The sequence below is a fragment of the Lolium rigidum genome, chromosome 1 (genome assembly GCF_022539505.1).
Source record: "Lolium rigidum isolate FL_2022 chromosome 1, APGP_CSIRO_Lrig_0.1, whole genome shotgun sequence".
Taxonomy (NCBI): Eukaryota; Viridiplantae; Streptophyta; class Magnoliopsida; order Poales; family Poaceae; genus Lolium; species Lolium rigidum.
Window position 1 is genome coordinate 206,696,716 of NC_061508.1, and position 10,071 is coordinate 206,706,786.

Sequence of the window (10,071 nt, forward strand, 5' to 3'; positions counted from 1 at the left end):
ATTCATGGCGAAGGTTGAATCTTCTTCGTTAAATTGTTATATGGTTGGAATCGGGAAATGCTACATGTAGTAATTCTAAAATGTCTTGAATAATTTGATACTTGGAAATTGTTGTGCTCATGTTTAAGCTCTTGCATCATATACTTTGCACCCATTAATGAAGAAACACCTAGAGCTTGCTAAATTTGGTTTGCATATTTGGTCTCTCTAAAGTCTAGATAATATCTAGTATTGAGTTTTGAACAACGAGGAAGACGGTGTAGAGTCTTATAATGTTTACAATATGTCTTTTATGTGAGTTTTGCTGCACCGGTTCATCCTTGTGTTTGTTTCAAATAACCTTGCTAGCCTAAACCTTGTATCGAGAGGGAATACTTCTCATGCATCCAAAATCCTTGAGCCAACCACTATGCCATTTGTGTCCACCATACCTACCTACTACATGGTATTTCTCCGCCATTCCAAAGTAAATTGCTTGAGTGCTACCTTTAAAATTTCCATTCTTTACCTTTGCAATATATAGCTCATGGGACAAATAGCTTAAAAACTATTGTGGTACTGAATATGTACTTATGCACTTTATCTCTTATTAAGTTGCTTGTTGTGCGATAACCATGTTCCCGGGGACGCCATCAACTATTCTTTGTTGAATATCATGTGAGTTGCTATGCATGTCCGTCTTGTCTGAAGTAAGAGAGATCTACCACCTTAATGGTTGGAGCATGCATATTGTTAGAGAAGAACATTGGGCCGCTAACTAAAGCCATGAATCATGGTGGAAGTTTCAGTTTTGGACATATATCCTCAATCTCATATGAGAATACTAATTGTTGCCACATGCTTATGCATTAAAGAGGAATCCATTATCTGTTATCCATGTTGTCCCGGTATGGATGTCTAAGTTGAGAATAATCAAAAGCGAGAAATCCAAAATGCGAGCTTTCTCCTTAGACCTTTGTACGAGGCGGCATGGAGGTACCCCTTTGTGACACTTGGTTAAAACATGTGCATTGCGATGATCCGGTAGTCCAAGCTAATTAGGACAAGGTGCGGGCACTATTAGTATACTATGCATGAGGCTTGCAACTTGTAAGATATAATTTACATAATACATGTGCTTTATTACTACCGTTGACAAAATTGTTTCTTGTTTTCAAAATAAAAGCTCTAGCACAAATATAGCAATCAATGCTTTCCTCTTTGAAGGACCTTTCTTTTACTTTTATGTTGAGTCAGTTCACCTATTTCTCTCCACCTCAAGAAGCAAACACTTGTGTGAACTGTGCATTGATTCCTACATACTTGCATATTGCACTTGTTATATTACTTTACATTGACAATTATCCATGAGATATACATGTTACAAGTTGAAAGCAACCGCTGAAACTTAATCTTCTTTTGTGTTGCTTCAATACCTTTACTTTGATTTATTGCTTTATGAGTTAACTCTTATGCAAGACTTATTGATGCTTGTCTTGAAATGCTATTCATGAAAAGTCTTTGCTTTATGATTCAATTGTTTACTCATGTCATTACCATTGTTTTGATCGCTGCATTCATTACATATGTTTACAATAGTATGATCAAGGTTATGATGGCATGTCACTCCAGAAATTGTCTTTGTTATCGTTTACTGCTCGGGACGAGCAGAACTAAGCTTGGGGATGCTGATACGTCTCCGACGTATCGATAATTTCTTATGTTCCATGCCACATTATTGATGATATCTACATGTTTTATATACATTATATGTCGTATTTATGCATTTTCCGGCACTAACCTATTAACGAGATGCCGAAGAGCCGATTGCTTTGTTTTCTGCTTGTTTTTGGTTTCGAAATCCTACAAAGGAAATATTCTCGGAATTGGACGAAATCAACGCCCAGGGTCCTATTTTTCCACGAAGCTTCCAGAAGTCCGAAGGAGAGACGAAGTGGGGCCACGAGGCGGCCACACACTAGGGCGCCGCGGCCTGGCCCTTGGCCGCGCCGGCCTGTTGTGTGGGGCCCTCGTGTGGCCCCCTGACCTGCCCTTCCGCCTACATATAGTCTTCGTCGCAAAACCCGCAGTACCGAGAGCCACGATACGGAAAACCTTCCAGAGACGCCGCCGCCGCCAATCCCATCTCGGGGGATTTTGGAGATCACCTCCGGCACCCTGCCGGAGAGGGGATTCATCTCCCGGAGGACTCTTCACCGCCATGGTCGCCTCCGGAGTGATGAGTGAGTAGTTCACCCCTGGACTATGGGTCCATAGCAGTAGCTAGATGGTTGTCTTCTCCTCATGTGCTTCATTGTCTGGATCTTGTGAGCTGCCTAACATGATCAAGATCATCTATCCGTAATTCTATATGTTGTGTTTGTCGGGATCCGATGGATAGAGAATACTATGTTATGTTGATTATCAATCTATTACCTATGTGTTGTTTATGATCTTGCATGCTCTCCGTTATTAGTAGAGGCTCGGCCAAGTTTTTGCTCTTAACTCCAAGAGGGAGTATTTATGCTCGATAGTGGGTTCATGCCTCCATTAAATCTGGGACGATGTGACGAAAGTTCTAAGGTTGTGGATGTGCTTGTTGCCACTAGGGATAAAACATTGATGCTATGTCCGAGGATGTAGTCATTGATTACATTACGCACCATACTTAATGCAATTGTCTCGTTGTTTTGCAACTTAATATCGGAAGGGGTTCGGATGATAACCTCGAAGGTGGACTTTTTAGGCATAGATGCATGCTGGATAGCGGTCTATGTACTTTGTCGTAATGCCCAATTAAATCTCACAATATTCATCATATCATGTATGTGCATTGTCATGCTCTCTTTATTTGTCAATTGCCCGACTGTAATTTGTTCACCCAACATGCTATCTTATGGGAGAGACACCTCTAGTGAACTGTGGACCCCGGTCCATTCTTTTATACTGAAATACAAATCTGCTGCAATACTTGTTCTTTACTGTTCTCTCGCAAACAATCATCATCCACACTATACATCTAATCCTTTGTTACGACAAGCCGGTGAGATTGACAACCTCACTCGTTTCGTTGGGGCAAAGTACTTTGGTTGTGTTCTGCAGGTTCCACGTTGGCGCCGGAATCTCTGGTGTTGCGCCGCACTACATCCCGCCGCCATCAACCTTCAACGTGCTTCTTGGCTCCTCCTGGTTCGATAAACCTTGGTTTCTTTCTGAGGGAAAACTTGCTGCTGTGCGCATCATACCTTCCTCTTGGGGTTCCCAACGAACGTGTGAGTTACACGCCATCAATGACCATAATCATATCGGGCAGATCATATGGTACTAAGAACTATGAAGACCATCAGAGAAATAGATCAAGCTACTGCCACAAACCCATAGTCCAGAGGTGGACTACTCCCCCTTGATCATGGTGATGGAAAGGAAGATGTTGGAGAAGGTGGAGATCCCTCCGACGGAGGCTCCGACGGAGTTTCCCCCTACAATCTTCTCTGTTGCAGCCTCCGTTTTCGTGTTTCTGTGTTTCTGCGGCGCTCTCCTCCAGAGAACCCTTGGAGGTCATATATATAGTGGTTTTTAGGTAAAAATACTCCGACTCGCGAAAGAATCAAGTGAATTTGAAGACCGACGACCGAAAGAGCTTGGGTGGCACGCCCTAGAAAGGTGGGCGCGCCACCTCACCTCTTTTGGGCCTAAGGCCCCTCTAGGTGTGCTCCAAAAGCCCATGCTGCTTCTCCCGACGAGAAAATGACCCTCTAGAAATCCTAGTTCAATTTGACTCCGCATAGGTCTCTGAAAGTGAAAAATACACAAAAACTGGGAATTCATGTTCTGTAGAGTTATAACCAAATAAAGGGGATCATTGGTAAATCCCCATAAATCAATGTAAAACATGGTATTATCATCATATATGTCGCATATATGTGGGAATTCATGCTAATAATGGACAAAATTCATGTATGCATTTTACATGCATCAGCAACATGTAAAATGAAATTCTTACCTTGTGTCCCCAACTCCACCGTGTGGTTATCAAGCACAAGTTTTCGTATTTGTAATAGTAAAAACAAGGATAAAAGTAAAGTAAAGTAAAGTAAACATCTTAAGTAAACTAACTGAAAGCAAGTAAATTCTAGTGGTATTTGGGTTTTGTGTGTGTATGTAGAGATAGTATTTTTGATATTTTAGGATTAGATAATAGTAGAAAATATAAAGCAAGGTAAAAGTGTTGGAAAGGTGTTTCTAGTGATTTAAAATGGACAAGGGTTCGTGGGTTCACTTGTCTACTCTCTTTTTAAGTTGTAGTGGACACTAACAATTCATCAATGACATAATATTGGTGGAACTTCAGTATGTGTTTGATAAGTATTCATATGGGCATGATGTCCTAACATAGAGATGATGACATCTCTCTTATACTCCTCAAGAAAGGGAAAACTCCAAGCAATCTTGAATTAAGAATCAACAGAGTATAGCCTTAAGTAATATGACATAATGTTTGAATATCAAATATGCTACCTTGAACAAACAAGATTATTACAATGTCACATTATAAACATAGGACATGTATTCAATTTATCCCTAGTGAGACAACAAAATAAATGTAAATACCATAGGAGATCATGAATTTGTTGTCACTATTCAATCACTACCACCATGCTACTCCATCTAATATACACTTCTCTCCACACATGGTCTGCATACAAGTTGGATTAGAACAAACACTTAAGAACGGGGTACATGATATGCATCTATCAATACATCTTACACATAGTAGATTCCAATATCATATATCAATAACATAGAACAAAGATCCACCACATAAGAATTACATATATGACCATAATACACTGGACAACTCATATGGTACTACAATTTATGAATAACAAGAGAGAGATAGATCAAGATACTGCCACGAACCCATAGTCTAGGGGTGGACTACTCTCTCTTCATCATGGTGATGATGGTGGAGATGTTGGAGAAAGTGGAGATCCCTCTAGCGACGGCTCCTTGGAGTTTCCCCCTCCAATCTTCGCTGGTTCTGGCTCTGTTTTGGTGTTTCTCTGTTTTCTCCACGCTCTCCTCGAGGAAGCCTCGGGAAGTCCTATATATAGTTTTTTTTAGGTGAAACGAAGTCGTGGGCAAAAGAATCAAGCGAATCTGACGACCGAGGAGGACAAGAGAGGGGGTGGCACGCCCTCCCTGGCGCACCACCTGCCCTTTGTTGGCCCTCATGTCCCATCTCGTGAGGTCCAAGTGCTCCAGATGCTTCTCTTGATGAAATATTGACATCCCCGAAATCCTAGCTCAATTTGACTTCGTTAAGGTTCCTGAAAGTCAAAAAATACACAAAACAGGGTTTTCCTGTCTTGTAGAGTTATAACCCAAATAAAGTGGATCATTGGTAAAACCCCAAAAATCAATATAAAATATGTATATAGCATCATATATGTTGCAAATATGTGGAAATATGTGTCAACAAACTATAAAGTTCATGCATGCATTTTACATGCATTACTTGCCCGGGCCAAGACTCCTTCTCGGGGATAGCTGTAGATGCCGGGTGGAAGGCTCTCATAGGAAGGCTCTTTTCCTTGATCCTTGATTTCCTTTCCCACTCCCCGTGGTCGATATGCCCTTGCCCGTAGGACCGTATACCCCCAGTTTCCACGGGAACGCCAATAGCCCTGGTAAGGTGTTGCGCGACAGAGGATTGTTGGGGTGGCGCCTCACCCTCTATTAATGTACCAATGCATTTCAGTATACGTGCTGCATGCAAGAGCGCACGACAGATACGTAACTGCCGTGAGAAAAATGCCACGTCTACACTTTCCCTTACCTAGTTTTAGCCGACGTGTTTTATTTGCCGCCTCAACATGAGCGTGGAAGTTGGGCATTTGCCTCGACGTTTATAACCATTAGAGCCCACACACCTTATTGCCGTGATCGTTGAAAAGTGATTGTATAGTTGTATTTGGGGAACTAACTTCCACAAACAAGCATACACTATAGGATGATGGATAATTGATAGAGGATTACTGCGAGATAGCGATTGAACTGTTGTGGACAAGAAACTGCCATTGCTTAGGCCAGTCGAAAAGACAACACAAATGATCCATGTTCAATGCATCCTCATTGCTTGACTATGAAGAACAACTCTCACATTTTTAGATTTACAAAATGCATATCCTAACTTGTGTCATATATTGGCTTGTAGGTTATGACACTAGATGGTCTTCGGTTCAACAATAAGACTATTGGTACTCTTGGTAGGGGAAAAAGTAATTGTAAGTCTATAACTAGTATATACATCACATTTCATTGTAGCACACTCGCTTAGACTTCATTTTATGTCATGTTCATCACGAGTTCGCCCCAACTATACTGAAGGCCAAGGCAAAATCGAATTGTGTGAGTCGAGTTGTATGATATCACACTTTTAACTTGTCGTGAAAACTTATGTTGGATGTATCAAAACTTATTAGGACCACTTCTACATTTTGTGATGCTATGATGTATGAGTCTAGTGTGCTATATGATATATTCGATTTTGCGTTGGATATTGAGAAGCATCATTTGTGTAATTTATGTTATGATTTTCTATGATTTTATAGAAGTTAGATGAACATAAATATTAAAACAATATGCTAAAATGTAGGGCAGAAAAGGATCATAGAAGTACTAGGTTTGTGTCGTTGAATTAGTTAGGCCGACACCAAATAGTGCCGGCCCACACACAACTATCACCACACCTAATGCTTGTCATCCTACAATGTAGCACAATGTTACTGAAATGTTGAATGAGTTTGACACAAATATTACATGCATTAGGTTTTTGGTTGCAGAATGCCATAAAGAATTTTACATTTTGCTACAAATAAATAGGCATTTTCTACGTATTGTATTCTTTTGCTAAATGGACATGCTTATTAGTTAACAGTAAGATGGAACCAGCAGGACCTCACCACAGCGTTCGGACGTTCTAAGCCATTGGATCGGACAATCTAATGGTCCAAAAACTTGTTAGCAACTTAGCATTCCCGAACAGTCATTCTGAACCCGTCAAAAAGGCTTTTTCGCTATGTAGGCCTGTTTTCGTTCTAGAGCTGCTACTCCCAAAATTGTGCTAGGCCGCACCACAGTACTTGGGCCCCGAAATGGTTTAACGGGCCATGTGTTTTGGGTTTCGAACCTCAGGCCCTTCCGACCTTTCGTCTGTCTCTGCTCGTCCCTGAGAGGACGCAACTACCCTCCCTCCCGATCTCTCTCCTCCAGCGACTTTAGGGCGGAGGTGCGTTGCCGCCGGCCTCGCCCGCCCACGCTGGCTTCGATTCCCTCAAAGCTCGCTGCCCTCTGACGTTCCCTTGCTACCACGATCGATGCGCTGCCCTCCAGGCTCCGCTTGCCGCCTCCATTGACGGGCTGTCCTCTGATGCTCCGCTTGCATCCACCTACGCGCGGGCGCTCCGCCGCCCGTCGTGGATGTGCGTCTGACTCTTCCCTTTTCCAGCACGGCGGCGCCGCCTCGACAGGCCCGGCCCGGGGGGGGGCTGGCGGGGCGGCCGCCCCGGGCCCAAAAAAATTGGGGGCCCAAAATTTTTATATAGGCAGGCTACTATAAGTTGCAAAAAAAAATAACTTTTTTTAGATGGGCTTCAATCTAAACTTAGGACCTTTATTCTTTTTCTTTTCGTTGCCATCCGGCCGGCCGAATACGTACGAGTACAGAGATCGATCAATTCATCCAATCATCCAGAGTTGGTTCCCGATACGTCATACGCGAAGTCCAGTCGCGGAAACAGAACGACAGAACACAGAACGTCGCCTCGCTCGGTGCGACGGTGCCCTCGCGGTTCGACGTTCGCCCAGGCCCAGGCGATCGGCCGATCGTTGTTTCGGCTTCCAGCTTTCCTGCCGCCGCCGCCGTGGATCGACGGTGCGTCGCTGCGACGATCTGGCCGCCGCAGTCCCAATCCCCTGCTGTGCACCGAATCTGCATAGAAGGTAAGAAAAGAGCGCCTGCCGGCTGCCACCGTTCTCTTGAAATTCAACTATCTGCTCTAATTCGTGTTCTAAATTTTTATTAGTAGTTACTGTTCTTATTTGTAGGAGCTAGGTTAACTAATTATGGCGCCTGAATCCGGTGCTAAAAAAAGAAGAAGGAAACAGCAAGAAGAAAAATTAATTGAATCACAGAGAGGGTCTATGTTTAAATTTTTGAAGAGCAACGCGAGCACTTCAAGCAATCCAGATGAGTTGGCGCTAGTTGTTGTGGGGGAACAGAATAATGTTGATGTAGAAGATGATGTCGGTACAGAGGACGTCGTTCAGGTTAATGCGGATAGTGACAATGTGACTGATCATCATGATAAATCTCACTGGTGGAAAAAGGGGCTTTGGTCGCGGTTGGCAACTGCCATTAGTCGCGGTGGCCCAACCGCGATCAAAGTAGCGCGACTAAAGGCCCCCCCCTTTAGTCGCGGTTCCTTACGAACCGCGACTAAAGGCCCATCCACGTGGGCCGCGGGCGAGCGCCAGAGCGGAGGACCTTTAGTCGCGGTTCTTCCGGCCAACCGCGACTAAAGGCCTCCGCGAGGTTTAGGGTTTAGCCCCCCTCCCCCTAAATCTGGTTTCTTTTTAATTTGTATTATTTTATTTCTTTTGGGTTTTAATTTTGAAGGAGTTTCACATATTCTACGGTACTGTATACATACATGCATATGAATGTACAATTTCAAACAAATTTGAAATTAGAACCAAAAAGAATTCAAGAGTAATATACAATATATATTCAATATCGGATGACCATATACAATATATATTCAATATCGGATGACCATATACAATTTTGAACAAGTTAGTTACAAATTCCGGTGCGTATAAAGATCTACGTCATCGTAATAGTGTTCTCCTCTAGGATCGATGACTTCCCTCGCCAACCATCCAGCTAGTTCCTCTTGAAGTGGTCGGAAGCGAGCTCTCGGACTAAGCGTCTTCCGGAGGTTATTCCTCGGGATGTTGTTCTCACACGTCCGGTCCCGCTCATTGCGGTATCTCCGGATCCTCTCACAAACATAGTATCCACATAGATTGGTCCCCGGTGGCTGAGTATCCCCGGTCGTCGGCACTGCCATTTTAAAATGTAGCTCTTTTTTGAATTCACCGACCTTGGTATCTACGAACCGTCTCCAAACCCTACGAGGCAAAGAAAAGTAAATAAACAAGAGAGTTATTAATTAGTTACTTGATATTAGGAAATGATGAACGAAATAGGCCGATCGATATAGAGCGCAAATGAATGAAAATAATTACTTTTGCATCATTTTTCTCATGTCGCCCAAAGCGCCGGATCCATATTCAGAGAGTCGTGGACGAGAACTGAGGAGGTCTGAACTTTAATTACCATAAGAATCCAGTGGAACCTGCGGACACGATACATGCACAGTCATGCATAACTCATCGATTAGCCACATACCATGCATGGAGTAAACAAAAGAGAATGTGCTCAAGACAGAAACACTCACCCAAAATGGTAAGGAAATAGAATATCACTTTTCTCTTGCTGTTTTCTAATAAACCGCCACAGGTCTTCCTCCACGTCGGCGGGGTGGTATTCTAACACATATGAATTAACGATGTGTGGGTCAATGAACCCAACATCATGGATGTTCCTTATTCGCATTTCCCGCTTCTTCATTCCGCATAATATATAGCGTACACAACAAGATAGTTAGGACAATATATATATATATAGTGCAGGCAATGAACGAGATGGGGTAGAAATTAATAAATCACTTACGTAACGTAGCAACTCGATGATAGATTTGTCGAGCTCGCGCAGATTGAACAAGCTGGAACAATTCACTCGGAGGAATTTGTACCCGGTAACGTTTGAAGTGATGCACATATTTAACTTCCGCATAGATATAGTCTTTGGCGTTTTCATGTTTTATGTAACCCTTGTACCAATTTAGCAGACCTTTCATTTGTCGAGGTAGATCCTCTTCCTGCGCGGGCTCGATGAGAGGGCCATTCTTCACATATGAAAATACTACGTCCTTCATTGGCGCTCATCAAGGCCTAACACGCACG